The 17,724-nt window shown below is 48.6% G+C and overlaps 1 long non-coding RNA gene across 1 annotated transcript; it reads right to left on the bottom strand.

The window, feature by feature from the left end:
- Positions 1–2,442: 2,442 nt before the first annotated feature.
- On the bottom strand, positions 2,443–16,393 carry LOC144099282 (uncharacterized). Its single transcript, XR_013307368.1, has 3 exons — positions 16,128–16,393; positions 6,013–6,198; positions 2,443–3,350 (listed from the first exon to the last, which is right to left on the bottom strand). It is a non-coding gene; the product is annotated as an uncharacterized LOC144099282 (long non-coding RNA).
- Positions 16,394–17,724: the final 1,331 nt, after the last annotated feature.

The raw sequence follows: 17,724 nt of genomic DNA, 5'->3' as shown, positions 1-17,724 counted from the left end.
GATTCAAACTTTGGAAGTGGTATCCCAGGTTTAACATCCTGAAGCAACACATGGGCTATGAAGAAAACCACAGTGGACGGCTCCAGATTAATTTAGACCGCATGGGGTTCTTCAACGTGCATTGACGTCACACAGCACACCATTGTTTTTATGTTTTGCCATCGTCGAAATACTCCACTGCAGCAGGATCGGGATCGAAACCGCGACCCTGAGATCAGCAGCCGAACGCCAAAGCCACTAAGCCATATGGTGGGTGCTTCCAAATTTTCATCTAGCTGCTTTTTCTATGGACTGCTTCCCTGTCGCACTAAAGAATACAATACTTGCTTTAACTATTCGCTTAATAATTCTTTAGGCATGCTGTTTTGTCTTCGCTGAGAACGAATAAACAACTGAGGCTCCTCAACCTTCACGCTGTCAGCAGGCAAAGGACACCTGCAGCTGCATTCCTTTAATACAAGCCCATGCATCGGTTTTTGTGGTTATACGCAGGTTGGAGTGGAACGTCAATTCTTATAAATGTCCGACATGAGTATGACGACATCCATACAGACACAAGACAGCAACGGCAAACTGCAATACGGGCACTGCCTTTGATAAAAACAACTTACTTGTGTGGTGCATTCTTTTCAGCCATCTCCTGCTTCTCGATACAGCTAACTCATTGTTAGAAGCATACAGAAGCAGTGAGCCACTCACAACTTGCCTCCGCGTCCCCCGGCTCTGCTTCTTGCATCGACCCTTTTTCCTTTAAAAGCGCTTACATCGAAAGGTGGGCGACCTGTCACATTTGCAAACAGCGCGCCTGCTTTGCACCTTGCTAGCCATGACGAAGCAAGTACGCATCGAAATGTTCACTGAATGTGGGGGAAGATAGAAATACATGAAAAGCATTTAACGCTCTAGCGCACAAATTCAATACGACGCAAATTTTTATTTTTCTCGTCGAGCAGCCACGATCTACCGCTGACGCTGATACTGCAGAAGCTTGGGCAAGTTGGTGTGACATGGTTTTTTCAGCAGCGCAGGGGACAAAGGACGGGACAAGTGCACAGACACGGCGCTGAACTTACAACTAGTTTATTGAGGTGGTTTTCACTACTTACAGTGGCAACCAATCACAAATGAAAAGACAGATACACAAAACAGATTGACGAAAATGACAATTCCTGAGCACAGGTCTACAGTAGCACAAGACCAGCTGCGCACGTTTTTCTATTCTCATCAAGGAAACGTAGTTCTTTATCAGACAGAGCTATTGAGGCAACGCTTACGCATTCATCTTTGAATTTATGGATTTCATGAGCTTCAACGATTTCACGAGTGATTTTTGTTCTATTATCTGACAGCACTCGACACTGAGTGAAAACAGGATAACACGGCGGTTTTTTGTTCTTTTTTCTTTCCTGTGTGCAGTTTCTGCAATGAATGCCAAGGTGACGGGAAGCGGTGCCGCTCACGTTGTTGTTGTGTTCCCGCAGCCGGTCGTTGAGGCAACGACCAGTTTGCCCCGTGTAGTGCTTGTCACATGTAAGCAGAAACCTGTACACAACATTGCTACTACATGGTACAAAACCTTTTCGGTGTTTCTTATTACAGCCAACCGTCCTTTCATTGCTGCTGTTTACAATATGGCAGAGTTTGGAGAGCTTATCGGGCGTGGAAAAAACAACGTTTATATCGGCACGCGCTCCCACCCTTTTCAGATTATATGAAATGCGGTGTAGATAAGGAATAACCACATACTTTCTTTTTTCTTCCTTGGGCCTTTCACTGGAATCTCTGCGGCCTGAATTAATGATTTCTCTTAGCAGGCTCTCTGATATTGCAATCAGAAGGTCGGAAGGGTATCCTGCTGCTTGTAAGCATACCACCTGATTTTGATAGCTGTCTTGCATCGCATGATGGCATGATTTTTCTAGGGCATTTCTTAAACACAACTTTGCGATGCCGCGCTTTACAAGCTTAGAATGTGCAGAAGCGAAAGGCGTGAGGGGCTTCTGGCATCGTGGCTCGTAACGCCAGCACACATGGCTATTCTTGAGGAACATGGCAAGATCTAAAAAACGTAACTTTCCTTCAGAAGGCGTTTCATGCGTCAAAACAAGAGGGTCAAGACAGGTGTGAAAAATTGATAAAACTTTCGAGACCGAGGCCCCTGCGTCAGTAACTGCACATGTCATCAAAACTAAAAAATCATCTACAAACCTAAAGACACGAGCCACGCTTTCGTCGAGTTGACTATCAAGGAGCTTGTCATGGTGCGCGAGATAAATGTCGCTCAGTATCGGAGCTATGCATGAACCAATGCCGACGCAATTGCTCTGGAGGTAAACAGATTCATTCCAGGTGGAAAATGTCGAGTTAAAGTAAAAAGTAAAGAGTTCCAAGAAGTTGCTATTGCTGATGCCTGCAGAACTCTGGAAAGCTACCACACCAAAGGAATCAATGCATTCTTCAACGCTTGCCAGCAGTTTCTTTTGCGGAAGGGAATAATATAAATCTTTTATATCGATAGAGCAGGCCGAAAAGCCTTTCGCTGGGTTTTGTTGCAAGAAAGCGATTACTTGGTTAGAACTCTTCACCTGAAAAGGGTCGTCAATGGTTAAGAGGTTCAGCTTGTCTTGCAATAAATAACGCGACAGACTTTTGCCATGTGCAATCCTCGGAGACTATTGCTCGAAGTGGGCAGTCCAGCTTGTGAGTTTTGGCTGTGGAGAATATCTTTAAGCAGGACCCCTTGCTTTTCTCTATACACTTGGCTAGGGATTCCAAATTCATTTGTGCACACATTTTCTGTGCTCGGGCTTTCACTTTACTTAGAGTGACATCGCTTCTCTGCCGGAAAGTCGAACTGATAGCATTTTCTGCTTTCGATAAGTAGAGCGCTTTTGGCATCACAGCAAAACCTCCCTCTTTACCAGCCTGTAATAGGGTCAGCGAGTTGTTCTTTAAAAACGAAACGGTGAATTTGATTGGAATTCTACACCTGGTAGGTCTACACTTTGCCAAAATGTACACTCCATCTGAAACACATCGGTCCACTTCAGGAGCCACTGCTAGGCTGGAAACTTGTCTCACCATCGCAAGAAGTTCCGATGCCGATTGCCTGGGTTCCACGGCGAACTTTGGTCCTCGTCTAAGGACGCCTTGTACTTGTTCCGGCAAGGACACTTCACCATAGGTGTGGACCGGACTGTGCATCTTCTTAGTGATGGCTCGAAGCTGCGGCAGCGCGCACTGCCATAAGAATTCCGTAGTCCTGTCTGCCGTCTGAGGTCCAGCGCCGCCATTCAAGTGCACCATGAGCTGAAGATGTGCCGCTGTGTGCTCTCAGGAAGAGCCATTCTCTGTACAGGCAAAATCACTCGTCAAATCATTGAAGCTCATGAAATCCATAAATTCAAAGATGAATGCGTAAGCGCTGCCTCAATAGCTCTGTCTGATAAAGTACTACGTTTCCTTGATGAGAATAGAAAAACGTGCGCAGCTGGTCTTGTGCCACTGTAGACCTGTGCTCAGGAATTGTCATTTTCGTCAATCTGTTTTGTGTATCTGTCTTTTCATTCGAGATTGGTTGCCACTGTATTTAAGTAGTGAAAATCACCTCAATAAACCTGTTGTAAGTTCAGCGCCGTGTCTGTGCACTTGTCACGTCCTTTGTCCCCTGTGCTGCTGAAAAAACCGCTGACGAGCGAAGGCACGGAGGGGACACAAGGACATGTTCCTGGAAAATTTTAAAAGTTTTCGAGCAGCCAGCTACGCAGAAGTAAGACCCTTTACGTCACTGAAGACTTACATTTAAATATATTCGCGACTAATCAATACTCCACACTATGTAATATCAAAACACAAGCTTATCACAACAGCGCGCTGAAACGGACAGGGAGAGCAGCAGACACGACCCGCTCACGCTTCGCGGCCTGGCCAACAGGCGGCGCAGCTAATGCAATGAGCATGGGCTATAGTTTTCATGCGTCTGTGTCAATGTAGGTGCTATGTAAAATGCGTTTGATCTTTCATCATAGATCCCAGCATGGTGACAATCTTCCTTGTTGAACATGTCTGCTGTACACCTAAGGGACTTGACTAAGAAGCAAACAAGTGGAGTTTTTTTTCTCGTAATGCAATGAGAAACAATCTTTAATTGCTACAGTTCTGGCAAGATAGAGACTTGGGACATACTGTGAATAAAACATGTGCATTTGTCAGCAAAATGCTTGGTGTTAGTGCATGGACAGCGTTTAATGGAAAGAAGGAGAGGCAAGAGTAAGCAGGTGGAAGTGGTCGACACCCAGCACAGAATGGCCAGGAAGTGGAGATTAGCGGCGTAGCACCCTGTATGACAACTTCCCAAAGCTGGCATTGAGGTCATGGATGCACAACTTTTCCCAGCACTATGTTAGATGGTAACTGCATGGCATATGCTTTAAAGGGGTCCAGACACAAAGTTTTTCGGTGTCAGTTTATTTGCCTTCAAAGAGGCCTACGGGCCTAGCAATCATGAAAATAAGAGCAAAACACCAGTGCACAGTGTGAATAATTAATTACAAGCTATTTTGTACACAAAGCCTTTGGTCTCAGTCAGCGCCAGCGCTGAAGTGAACAACACCTGAGTTCAGCGACGTCACAATAATTAAAGCAAGTGCACCATGACATCACTCGATGTGGGTGGAAATAGTTTCGTTTATGGGGGTTAAACGTCCGAAAGCGACTCAGGCTATGAGGGAGGTTGTAGTGAAGGGCTCCGCAAAATTTCCACCACCTGGGGTTCTTTAATGTGCACTGACGTCGAATGGTACACGGGCCTCTAGAATTTCACCTCCATCGAAATTCGACCACCGCGACCGGGATCGAACTCGCGTCTTTCAGGTCAGCAGTCAAGCGCCATAACCACTGAGCCGCGGAGGCAGCCCGATGTGGGTGGAAATGGCGAGAGGCTCATCGGACAGCATTAAAAACAACCATAACTTATGTTCCACTCAAAGCCTGCGCCAGACACTTGCAAGATGGCAACTTCTTACGCCCATGAAAGAAATCGTACGGTAACTAACCCCTCTCTCCTCTCCCACTACCGACCCATACCACCTTCCTGCCCTGTGTGCAATGCTCAAAAGGCAAACCTGACTGATATCTTCGGGATCTGTCCGGCTTCCCCTCCACCCAGCAGGCCGGAGCCACTCCAAACATGGGAGGACTGGGAGACCTCACTACGCTCCACAGATCAGGCGCGACAGAAGATCGTTGCCACCTGTGCGGCCAGCGTCATGGACCTTTTAGCCTGAACGTTTGAGTGCGGTGTGGTCGTGCGGGGACCCAGGGGTCCTGGGAGGCCCGAATTCCTCTGCACAATAAAGTCTTTCTTTCTCTCTCACTCTCATGCCGTTCATTGCGTTTAAAATTTTGTGTCTGCACCCCTTTAAGGACTATAGACACCAAATTTTTTCTTGCGTGTTCTCTTCTTTCAAACGATATCGTAGACATTCGTATACATGAAGCACCCTGTGGTATTTGTGTACGACCGCTAAATAGTTTATAATTGAATTTCTTCTTCACGCTGTTTCGGTTTCGTCGACCGAAGGACGACTGTGACGTCAAGTTGATGTTTTGGCCACGTGATCAACTGGAAAAACTTTAATATAATCACTAACAGGCTTGTCATTCCATGCCTTGGAAGATGCTGGATTAAATGTCATGGTGAATTAAATCTACATATCAGCGATTATATTACAGTTTTTCTAGTAGATCACGCGAACAAAACATCAACTTCGCGTCACAGTCGTCGTTCAGTCAACTAAACCGAAACAGCACGAGAGAAGAAATTCAATCAAATTATTTAGCGGTTGTAGGAAAATATCACCCGGTAACTCATGTATTCTAATGCGTAACGCATCGTTTGACAGAAGAAAACGCACAATAAAATTACACTAACTGCCCACTGAAAGAGAAGACACTTTCGCAAGGCAGCAAAGCTACCTAAGGTACAAGATGGTAGGTTCCCAGATTATTTACCTGGATGAGATATGTGCAACGGCAGCAAGCGCAGTATTGGTGGAAGGACAGAACAGCGAGCGTGTGCTGCTTGTGCCAAGATCAGGACAACCATGGCCTGGAGCAGGCTGCCAGGGAAGGGCCGCCGCATCATTGTGATGCACATCAGCAGTGAGAAAGGCCCATCAACGGCCGCCTGTATGTTTCCTGCAGAAAAAACGAAAAGGGTGAAGACTGCTATGAAGATACGGGTGGCAATCATTTTGAGATGTTTGCACTCATGTGCTCCAGAGGCAGACAAGAGAAACATCGTAGCGAAACACAAGCAGTTGTGCCATTCACATCTGGACGAAGCAATGCCGACAACAGTTTTACACAAAGAAGCATTTCAGCAGTAGCTGACAGAGAGAACACTAATGGAACGCTATGATGCCAACAATGTGGCTCCCATAAATCATGAAGCTGCCCAAACTGTGTGTTGTCAAATACCATGTAGGTGTCGCTGTGGCGAGGGCTGGCAACGTCAAGCTCTGGCTCCCACCTTAGCTTTAACCTATGGTGTTTCTCTGGGTACAAGTTAATAATGATACCAAGAATGAGCATAAAGATTTATGGCTTCCTTTGGTTGAAGCTCTGGTCATAAACAAGACACCAACGGTTTCAGCAGAAAAGTGGAGGAATTGTGCACACCACGCCATGAATAATGATGAAAAATTCAGAGCAAACTCTGCCAGCGGCCCTCATATTCATTAACACATACGAGTTTCACAAAACATAACTATGTAGCACATCGGCTCTGGGATGCATCACAATAGTGTCACGTAGTGGTGACGGCAGTCGAAGCAGCGATGAAGACGGACGAAAGGATCTTCTAAAAGAACTGTTTATTGGGCTGACTTGCACCCAAAATGGACTGAATCACTCGGCGGCGGCGAAGCGCCAAGCGTGCTCGGCAGTCGTCGAACAGAATGCCCGCCGCAGGCGGCCGTGCTCAATTTAAAGCTGATAGCGAGCATTCGAGATAAAGGGCGCAAAGTTACTAGAACATTCCGGAACAACGTAGAATGAGCTTTGCCTGGCTGCGATCAATCGAGATAAATCTAGTCGCGTCTTGCGTCGCAAACAAAGCAATAAGGTGGTGTCGCGGCAGATTTGAAAAACGAACAAACACTGCAAATATTGGCGGCATTACTCCCCTCTCAAAGAAGCATCGACCCGATGCATTAAAACAAATAATGCGACTAGTAAGGGAAAAAAACGGATCTTGCGAAAATAGAGCATGGAAATGCAGCGGCCTTTAGCGCGCATAATACGGCTTCAGACGGACTACATGGACAACTTCTGGTCGTACGCGGCGTCGCTGGGATGCAGTCATTGCGTCAGGGATGACTTCATAATCCAGTTCACCCAGCCGATGAAGAACCTTGTACGGGCCGAAATAGCGGCGCAAAAGCTTTTCACTCAATCCACGGCGGCGAATGGGCGTCCACACCCAGACTTGGTCTCCTGGCTTGTATTCCGCGTTGCGTCTTCGTAGGTTGTAGCGTCTGGCGTCGGACCGCTGCTGATCTTTGATCCGTAATCGGGCAAGCCTTCGAGCTTCTTCTGCGCGTTGAAGGTAGGCGGCAACGTCGACGTTCTCTTCTTCTGTAACGTTGGGCAGCATGGCGTCTAGCGTGGTCGTGGCATCCCTGCCATGGACGAGCCTAAAAGGTGTCATCTGGGTGGTCTCCTGCACTGCGGTGTTGTAGGCGAAGACGACGTAAGGCAGGATGACATCCCAGGTTTTATGTTCGGCATCGACATACATAGCGAGCATATCGGCGATGGTTTTGTTCAGGCGCTCGGTCAGTCCGTTGGTCTGCGGATGGTATGCAGTTGTCCTCCGGTGGCTGGTTTGGCTGTAGCGCAGGATGGCTTGCGTGAGTTCCGCCGTAAATGCTGTTCCTCTGTCCGTGATGAGCACATCGGGGGCGCCGTGTCAAAGAAGAATGCACTCCACGAAAAATTTGGCCACTTCTGCTGCTGTTCCGTTCGGTAGGGCTTTCGCCTCGGCGTAGCGGGTTAGGCTATGATGATCCACTTATTTCCAGATGTTGACGTTGGAAAAGGGCCAAGCAAGTCCATGCCAATCTGCTGAAAGGGTCTTGAGGGAGGTTCAATGGGGTTCAGAAATCCTGCTGGTCGTGTGGGAGGAGTCTTTCGTCGCTGACAATCTCGGCATGTTTTCACATAGTGTGCGACATCGGCAGACAGTCGGGGCCAGTAATACTTGTCTTGAATGCGGCGGAGGGTGCGAGTAAACCCTAGATGTCCAGCTGTCGGCTCGTCGTGTGAAGCCTGTAGAACTTCTTCGCGGAGACAAGTAGGTACAACAAGGAGGTAGGCTGCTTTGTTCGCTGTAAAGTTCTTCTTCACAAGGACCTCATTCTGCACACAGAAAGAAGACAGTCCTCGCTTGAATGAAGCGGGGGGTGAAGGAACCTTGCCTTCCAGGTACTCGATGAGGCCTTTTAGGTTGGGGTCCGAGCGTTGCTGCTGAGCAAAAGAGCTTGCGCTGATGGGTCCCAGGAAGGCGTCCTCATCGTCGTCCAGCGGCGGTGCATCTACAGGGGCTCGTGAGAGGCAATCGGCGTCAGTGTGCTTGCGTCCGGACTTGTAAACGACGGTGACGTCAAACTCCTGGAGACGCAGACTCCATCGAGCGAGTCGGCCAGAGGGATCCTTCAAAATGGCAAGCCAGCAGAGCGCGTGGTGGTCGCTGACCACCTTGAACGGCCGTCCGTAGAGGTAGGGGCGGAATTTTGACGTAGCCCAGATGATGGCAAGGCACTCCTTCTCAGTGGTCAAATAGTTAGCCTCGGCCTTAGAAAAGGAACGGCTAGCGTATGCGATGACCTTCTCCAGCCCGTCACTTTTTTGAACGAGAACGGCGCCTAGTCCCACGCTGCTTGCGTCGGTATGAACTTCAGTATCGGCGTTTTCATCAAAATGCGCAAGGATCGGTGGGGACTGTAAACGACGCTGAAGTTCCTTGAAGGCTTCTGCTTGCGGCGCTTTCCTTTTAAACGGCACGTCGGCCTTCGTCAGTTGGGTCAGGGGCTCGGCGATGCGCGAAAAGTTTTTCACAAATCGTCGGTAATATGCGCATAGTCCGAGAAATCTGCGCACTGCTTTCTTATCGGCCGGCGGTTGAAACTGTTCAATAGCGGCTGTTTTCTGCGGGTCTGGGCGTACTCCTTCCTTGCTAACGATGTGGCCTAGAAACAGCAGCTCTTCGTAGGCAAAGTGGCATTTCTCTGCTTTCAAGGTTAGGCCAGACGACTTGATTGCGTCTAGTACTGTTCGAAGTCTTTTGAGGTGCTCTTCAAAGTTCGAGGCGAAGACAACGACGTCATCTAAATATACCAGACAAATCTGCCACTTCAGGCCTGCCAGCACTGTATCCATTACCCGCTGAAACGTCGCTGGTGCGGAACAGAGACCAAATGGCATCACCTTGAACTCAAACAGCCCATCCGGAGTTATGAATGCCGTCTTCTCGCGATCTCTTTCGTCGACCTCAATTTGCCAGTAGCCGCTCTTGAGGTCCATCGATGAGAAATATTTGGCGTTGCAGAGGCGGTCCAGTGTGTCGTCGATGCGGGGGAGGGGGTAGACGTCCTTCTTTGTTATGTTGTTCAAGCGGCGGTAATCCACGCAGAATCGAAGTGCGCCGTCTTTCTTTCTCACTAGAACAACCGGTGCCGCCCATGGGCTGTTTGAAGGCTGGATGACGTCGTCGCGAAGCATTTCTTCGACTTGGTCCCGGATGGCTTGTCGTTCTCGCGGAGACACACGGTAGGGGCTTTGACGGAGAGGTCGGACGTGTTGATCCGTTATAATGCGATGCTTGGCAATTGGCGTCTGTCGCACCTTCGGCGATGTCGAAAAGCACTCACTGTAGTTTTGAAGCAGATTGCGGATCTGGTCTTGTCTGTTCCGGTGCAGGGCTGGGTTGATGTCGAAAGTGGGCGAGTTCTCTTGGTCAGGCGGTTCTTCTGCAGAGGGGTCGGAGAGGGCGAAGGAATCTCGTACGTCAGATATTTCGTCGTAGAAAGCAATCGTCGTTCCTCTGTTAATATGCCGGTATTCTTCGCTGAAGTTAGTCAGCAGTACTTCGGCCTGGCCATTGCGGAAATGTGCGATGCCTCTTGCGATGCTGATTCCTCGGTCTAGTAGCAACTGCATGTTCCCCTCGATGATGGCTTCAGTGTTTATGGCTTTCGTGGCGCCTACGGTCACGATAACGCTTGAACGGGGTGGGACGCTCACTTCTTCCTCCAGGACACTTAGGGCAACGTGATTTTCCCGAGTTTTCATCGAAGCGATGGCTTCGTCCGTCGAAAGCGTGATCAGCTTGGATCGCAGGTCGATGATCGCCTGATGCTCATTAAGGAAATCCATACCCAAGATCACTTCGCGGGAGCATTGCGGTAGCACAACAAAGGTCGCAGGATAGGTATGTCCTTTGACAGTCACTCGCGCTGTGCATCGTCCTGGTGGCGTAATGAGGTGGCCCCCAGCGGTGCGAATTTGTGGGCCGTCCCAAGCCGTTGTGACTTTTCTGAGCTGCGCAGCGAATGTTCCATTCATCACCGAGTAATCGGCTCCTATGTCGACTAGAGAGGTAACTTTCCGGCCGTCGATAGTCACTTCTAGGTCGGAGGTCCTGGCTCTTGCATTGCATGTCGCTCTCGGCGTCGGGTCACGGCTTCGTCGCGTATGCGAGTCAGGGGTTGGGCGTGTGGTCGAAGCTCCTCTGGGTGGCGGCGTCGATTTCAAGGTAGCTTGCGTCGTGGTCGAGGTTCTCATTGTGTGCGGCGTCGGTGCAGCGAGTGTCGGTTCTTCATGCGGCGTCGCGGGTGCAGCGTCTTCATGGGGCGTGGTCGGTGGAGGATCTTCGACATTTAGCTCGTGAGCAACCTCACCTCCAGAGGTTGCTGCCTTTAGTTTCCCCTACGGGGGCTGGGCGACCTTCCTCGTACCGCGGCTGCGTAGCTGCGGCGTGGCGACGCAAAGCGCGAGGTTGACGGCGATGGTGGGCGCGAAAAGCGGTTCGGCGTGTACTCTTCTCGACGCAGGTACTCGTCGATTTGGTGCGGATGTTGTCCGAAGCGTGGTCGTGGGGCGTTAACGGCAAATCCTCGAAGACCGATACGTCGGTACGGGCAGTGACGAAGAATATGGCCGGCCTCACCGCAATGGAAGCACAACGGCCGGTTGTCGGAAGTCCTCCAGGCGTCGCATTTCCTGGGGCTTGAGCGTCGGTCATAGGCTGGGCGGGCGGGGGCTGGGAGGCGGCGTTGTGGAACGATTGGCTCATCTCGGGGAGGACGTGGGGGTTGTCGCTGGGGCTGAGCAGTACTTACTGCAGCGGCGTAGGTCATGGCCTGGGGTTCTGTGGCCGTCGGGGTGCCAAGTGCCTGTTGCACTTCTTCCCGTACCACATCCATCAGAGTCGCTGCTTGTGGCTGTGGGGAAGATGGCAGTAATCGGCGTAGCTCCTCTCGGACGATTTCGCGGATAACTTCCCGCAAGCTGTCGCTGGTGGTGGCCGGCGTGTCCGAACGGATTGCACAGGCAGAGGAAGGGCGATTGTACTGCCGAGCTCGAACGTCGAGGGTATTCTCAATCGTGCAGGCTTCTTGCATAAACTCCTCGACTGTTTTTGGCGGCTGGCGGACGAGGCTTGCAAAGAGTTGTTCTTTTACGGCGCGCATTAAAAACTGAACTTTCTTTTCCTCGGTCATCCCAGGATCGGCGCGGCGAAATAGGCGCTTCATCTCCTCGACGTAACTGCGGACGGGCTCATTCGGAAGCTGGATCCTGGACTCGAGGAGTCGTTCGGCTCTTTCTTTCCTCACGACACTGGTGAATACCTTCAATAGTTCTCTCTTGAATAGCTCCCATGTCGTAAGGGACGACTCGTAGTTTTCGTACCACGTGCGTGCGGAGCCATCCAATGAGAAAAAAACGTGTCCAATCTTTGCCGCATCATCCCACTTGTTGAATGACGCAACGCGCTCAAATTGGTCCAACCATTCTTCAGGGTCTTCGCCTAGGGATCCATTGAAAGTTGGCGGCACCCGCGGCTGCTGCAGTATGATCGGTGTCGACATCTTTGGCGAGGTTGCGGTGCTGGTAGCAGCGTCTTTTTGCTGTCTGGTGCGGTCCGGCAGTTTCCCGAACTCAGGCTCCTCTCCCTGGAGACGTCGGCTGGCTCGCTGAGCTGCTGGTTCGTCCTCGGGTGTGAAGCGCTTAGGGCTGGGTTCACGACATGAAGGGGGCGTCCGGAACATGGAAGTTACCCAGCACCTCCACCAGATGTCACGTAGTGGTGACGGCAGTCGAAGCAGCGATGAAGACGGACGAAAGGATCTTCTAAAAGAACTGTTTATTGGGCTGACTTGCACCCAAAATGGACTGAATCACTCAGCGGCGGTGAAGCGACAAGCGTGCTCGGCGGTCGTCGAACAGAATGCCCGCCGCAGTCGGCCGTGCTCAATTTAAAGCTGATAGCGAACATTCGAGATAAAGGGCGCAAGGTTACTAGAACATTCCGGAACAACGTAGAATCAGCTTTGCCTGGCTGCGATCAATCGACATAAATCTAGTCGCGTCTTGCGTCGCAAACAAAGCGATAAGGTGGTGTCGCGGCAGATTTGAAAAACGAACAAACACTGCAAATATTGGCGGCAATAGTAAACCAGCGCTAACATTTCTTGCACTGCAAATTAAGACTTTACATAACCAAGGTATCAGGATTCAAACTTTGGAAGTGGTATCCCAGGTTTAACATCCTGAAGCAACACATGGGCTATGAAGAAAACCACAGTGGACGGCTCCAGATTAATTTAGACCGCATGGGGTTCTTCAACGTGCATTGACGTCACACAGCACACCATTGTTTTTATGTTTTGCCATCGTCGAAATACTCCACTGCAGCAGGATCGGGATCGAAACCGCGACCCTGAGATCAGCAGCCGAACGCCAAAGCCACTAAGCCATATGGTGGGTGCTTCCAAATTTTCATCTAGCTGCTTTTTCTATGGACTGCTTCCCTGTCGCACTAAAGAATACAATACTTGCTTTAACTATTCGCTTAATAATTCTTTAGGCATGCTGTTTTGTCTTCGCTGAGAACGAATAAACAACTGAGGCTCCTCAACCTTCACGCTGTCAGCAGGCAAAGGACACCTGCAGCTGCATTCCTTTAATACAAGCCCATGCATCGGTTTTTGTGGTTATACGCAGGTTGGAGTGGAACGTCAATTCTTATAAATGTCCGACATGAGTATGACGACATCCATACAGACACAAGACAGCAACGGCAAACTGCAATACGGGCACTGCCTTTGATAAAAACAACTTACTTGTGTGGTGCATTCTTTTCAGCCATCTCCTGCTTCTCGATACAGCTAACTCATTGTTAGAAGCATACAGAAGCAGTGAGCCACTCACAACTTGCCTCCGCGTCCCCCGGCTCTGCTTCTTGCATCGACCCTTTTTCCTTTAAAAGCGCTTACATCGAAAGGTGGGCGACCTGTCACATTTGCAAACAGCGCGCCTGCTTTGCACCTTGCTAGCCATGACGAAGCAAGTACGCATCGAAATGTTCACTGAATGTGGGGGAAGATAGAAATACATGAAAAACATTTAACGCTCTAGCGCACAAATTCAATACGACGCAAATTTTTATTTTTCTCGTCGAGCAGCCACGATCTACCGCTGACGCTGATACTGTAGAAGCTTGGGCAAGTTGGTGTGACATGGTTTTTTCAGCAGCGCAGGGGACAAAGGACGGGACAAGTGCACAGACACAGCGCTGAACTTACAACTAGTTTATTGAGGTGGTTTTCACTACTTACAGTGGCAACCAATCACAAATGAAAAGACAGATACACAAAACAGATTGACGAAAATGACAATTCCTGAGCACAGGTCTACAGTAGCACAAGACCAGCTGCGCACGTTTTTCTATTCTCATCAAGGAAACGTAGTTCTTTATCAGACAGAGCTATTGAGGCAACGCTTACGCATTCATCTTTGAATTTATGGATTTCATGAGCTTCAATGATTTAACGAGTGATTTTTGTTCTATTATCTGACAGCACTCGACACTGAGTGAAAACAGAATAACACGGTGGTTTTTTGTTCTTTTTTCTTTCCTGTGTGCAGTTTCTGCAATGAATGCCAAGGTGACGGGAAGCGGTGCCGCTCACGTTGTTGTTGTGTTCCCGCAGCCGGTCGTTGAGGCAACGACCAGTTTGCCCCGTGTAGTGCTTGTCACATGTAAGCAGAAACCTGTACACAACATTGCTACTACATGGTACAAAACCTTTTCGGTGTTTCTTATTACAGCCAACCGTCCTTTCATTGCTGCTGTTTACAATATGGCAGAGTTTGGAGAGCTTATCGGGCGCGGAAAAAACAACGTTTATATCGGCATGCGCTCCCACCCTTTTCAGATTATGTGAAATGCGGTGTGGATAAGGAATAACCACATACTTTCTTTTTTCTTCCTTGGGCCTTTCACTGGAATCTCTGCGGCCTGAATTAATGATTTCTCTTAGCAGGCTCTCTGATATTGCAATCAGAAGGTCGGAAGGGTATCCTGCTGCTTGTAAGCGTACCACCTGATTTTGATAGCTGTCTTGCATCGCATGATGGCATGATTTTTCTAGGGCATTTCATTGATAAAACTTTCGAGACCGAGGCCCCTGCGTCAGTAACTGCACATGTCATCAAATCTAAAAAATCATCTACAAACCTAAAGACACGAGCCACGCTTTCGTCGAGTTGACTATCAAGGAGCTTGTCATGGTGCGCGAGATAAATGTCGCTCAGTATCGGAGCTATGCATGAACCAATGCCGACGCCATTGCTCTGGAGGTAAACAGATTCATTCCAGATGGAAAATGTCGAGATAAAGTAAAAAGTAAAGAGTTCCAAGAAGTTGCTATTGCTGATGCCTGCAGAATTCTGGAAAGCTACCATACCAAAGGAATCATTGCATTCTTCAACGCTTGCCAGCAGTTTCTTTTGCGGAAGGGAATAATATAAATCTTTTATATCGATAGAGCAGGCCGAAAAGCCTTTCGCTGGGTTTTGTTGCAAGAAAGCGATTACTTGGTTAGAACTCTTCACCTGAAAAGGGTCGTCAATGGTTAAGAGGTTCAGCTTGTCTTGCAATAAATAACGCGACAGACTTTTGCCATGTGCAATCCTCGGAGACTATTGCTCGAAGTGGGCAGTCCAGCTTGTGAGTTTTGGCTGTGGAGAATATCTTTAAGCAGGACCCCTTGCTTTTCTCTATACACTTGGCTAGGCCATTGGTCTGGAGGTAAACAGATTCATTCCAGATGGAAAATGTCGAGATAAAGTAAAAAGTAAAGAGTTCCAAGAAGTTGCTATTGCTGATGCCTGCAGAACTCTGGAAAGCTACCACACCAAAGGAATCATTGCATTCTTCAACGCTTGCCAGCAGTTTCTTTTGCGGAAGGGAATAATATAAATCTTTTATATCGATAGAGCAGGCCGAAAAGCCTTTCGCTGGGTTTTGTTGCAAGAAAGCGATTACTTGGTTAGAACTCTTCACCTGAAAAGGGTCGTCAATGGTTAAGAGGTTCAGCTTGTCTTGCAATAAATAACGCGACAGACTTTTGCCATGTGCAATCCTCGGAGACTATTGCTCGAAGTGGGCAGTCCAGCTTGTGAGTTTTGGCTGTGGAGAATATCTTTAAGCAGGACCCCTTGCTTTTCTCTATACACTTGGCTAGGGATTCCAAATTCATTTGTGCACACATTTTCTGTGCTCGGGCTTTCACTTTACTTAGAGTGACATCGCTTCTCTGCCGGAAAGTCGAACTGATAGCATTTTCTGCTTTCGATAAGTAGAGCGCTTTTGGCATCACAGCAAAACCTCCCTCTTTACCAGCCTGTAATAGGGTCAGCGAGTTGTTCTTTAAAAACGAAACGGTGAATTTGATTGGAATTCTACACCTGGTAGGTCTACACTTTGCCAAAATGTACACTCCATCTGAAACACATCGGTCCACTTCAGGAGCCACTGCTAGGCTGGAAACTTGTCTCACCATCGCAAGAAGTTCCGATGCCGATTGCCTGGGTTCCACGGCGAACTTTGGTCCTCGTCTAAGGACGCCTTGTACTTGTTCCGGCAAGGACACTTCACCATAGGTGTGGACCGGACTGTGCATCTTCTTAGTGATGGCTCGAAGCTGCGGCAGCGCGCACTGCCATAAGAATTCCGTAGTCCTGTCTGCCGTCTGAGGTCCAGCGCCGCCATTCAAGTGCACCATGAGCTGAAGATGTGCCGCTGTGTGCTCTCAGGAAGAGCCATTCTCTGTACAGGCAAAATCACTCGTCAAATCATTGAAGCTCATGAAATCCATAAATTCAAAGATGAATGCGTAAGCGTTGCCTCAATAGCTCTGTCTGATAAAGTACTACGTTTCCTTGATGAGAATAGAAAAACGTGCGCAGCTGGTCTTGTGCCACTGTAGACCTGTGCTCAGGAATTGTCATTTTCGTCAATCTGTTTTGTGTATCTGTCTTTTCATTTGAGATTGGTTGCCACTGTATTTAAGTAGTGAAAATCACCTCAATAAACTTGTTGTAAGTTCAGCGCCGTGTCTGTGCACTTGTCACGTCCTTTGTCCCCTGCGCTGCTGAAAAAACCGCTGACGAGCGAAGGCATGGAGGGGACACAAGGACATGTTCCTGGAAAATTTTAAAAGTTTTCGAGCAGCCAGCTACGCAGAAGTACGACCCTTTACGTCACTGAAGACTTACATTTAAATATATTCGCGACTAATCAATACTCCACACTATGTAATATCAAAACACAAGCTTATCACAACAGCGCGCTGAAACGGACAGGGAGAGCAGCAGACACGACCCGCTCACGCTTCGCGGCCTGGCCAACAGGCGGCGCAGCTAATGCAATGAGCATGGGCTATAGTTTTCATGCGTCTGTGTCAAAGTAGGTGCTATGTAAAATGCGTTTGATCTTTCATCATAGATCCCAGCATGGTGACAATCTTCCTTGTTGAACATGTCTGCTGTACACCTAAGGGACTTGACTAAGAAGCAAACAAGTGGAGTTTTTTTTCTCGTAATGCAATGAGAAACAATCTTTAATTGCTACGTCAGTTCTGGCAAGATAGAGACTTGGGACATACTGTGAATAAAACATGTGCATTTGTCAGCAAAATGCTTGGTGTTAGTGCATGGACAGCGTTTAATGGAAAGAAGGAGAGGCAAGAGTAAGCAGGTGGAAGTGGTCGACACCCAGCACAGAATGGCCAGGAAGTGGAGATTAGTGGCGTAGCACCCTGTATGACAACTTCCCAAAGCTGGCATTGAGGTCATGCATGTACAAATATTCTCACCACAATGTTAGATGCTAACTGCAGGGCATATGCTTTAAAGGGGTCCAGACAGAAAGTTTTTCGGTGTCAGTTTATTTGCCTTCAAAGAGGCCTACGGGCCTAGCAATCACGAAAATAAGAGCAAAACACCAGTGCACAGTGTGAATAATTAATCACAAGCCATTTTGTACAAAAAGCCTTTGGTCTCAGTCAGCGCCAGCGCTGAAGTGAACAACACCTGAGTTTAGCGACGTCACGATAATTAAAGCAAGTGCACCATGACATCACTCGATGTGGGTGG

Source organism: Amblyomma americanum, chromosome 1 (genome assembly GCF_052857255.1).
Source record: "Amblyomma americanum isolate KBUSLIRL-KWMA chromosome 1, ASM5285725v1, whole genome shotgun sequence".
In the NCBI taxonomy this organism is placed as follows: domain Eukaryota; kingdom Metazoa; phylum Arthropoda; class Arachnida; order Ixodida; family Ixodidae; genus Amblyomma; species Amblyomma americanum.
The sequence above is the reverse complement of the archived record's forward strand: the minus strand, read 5'-3'. Positions and strand labels throughout refer to the sequence as shown.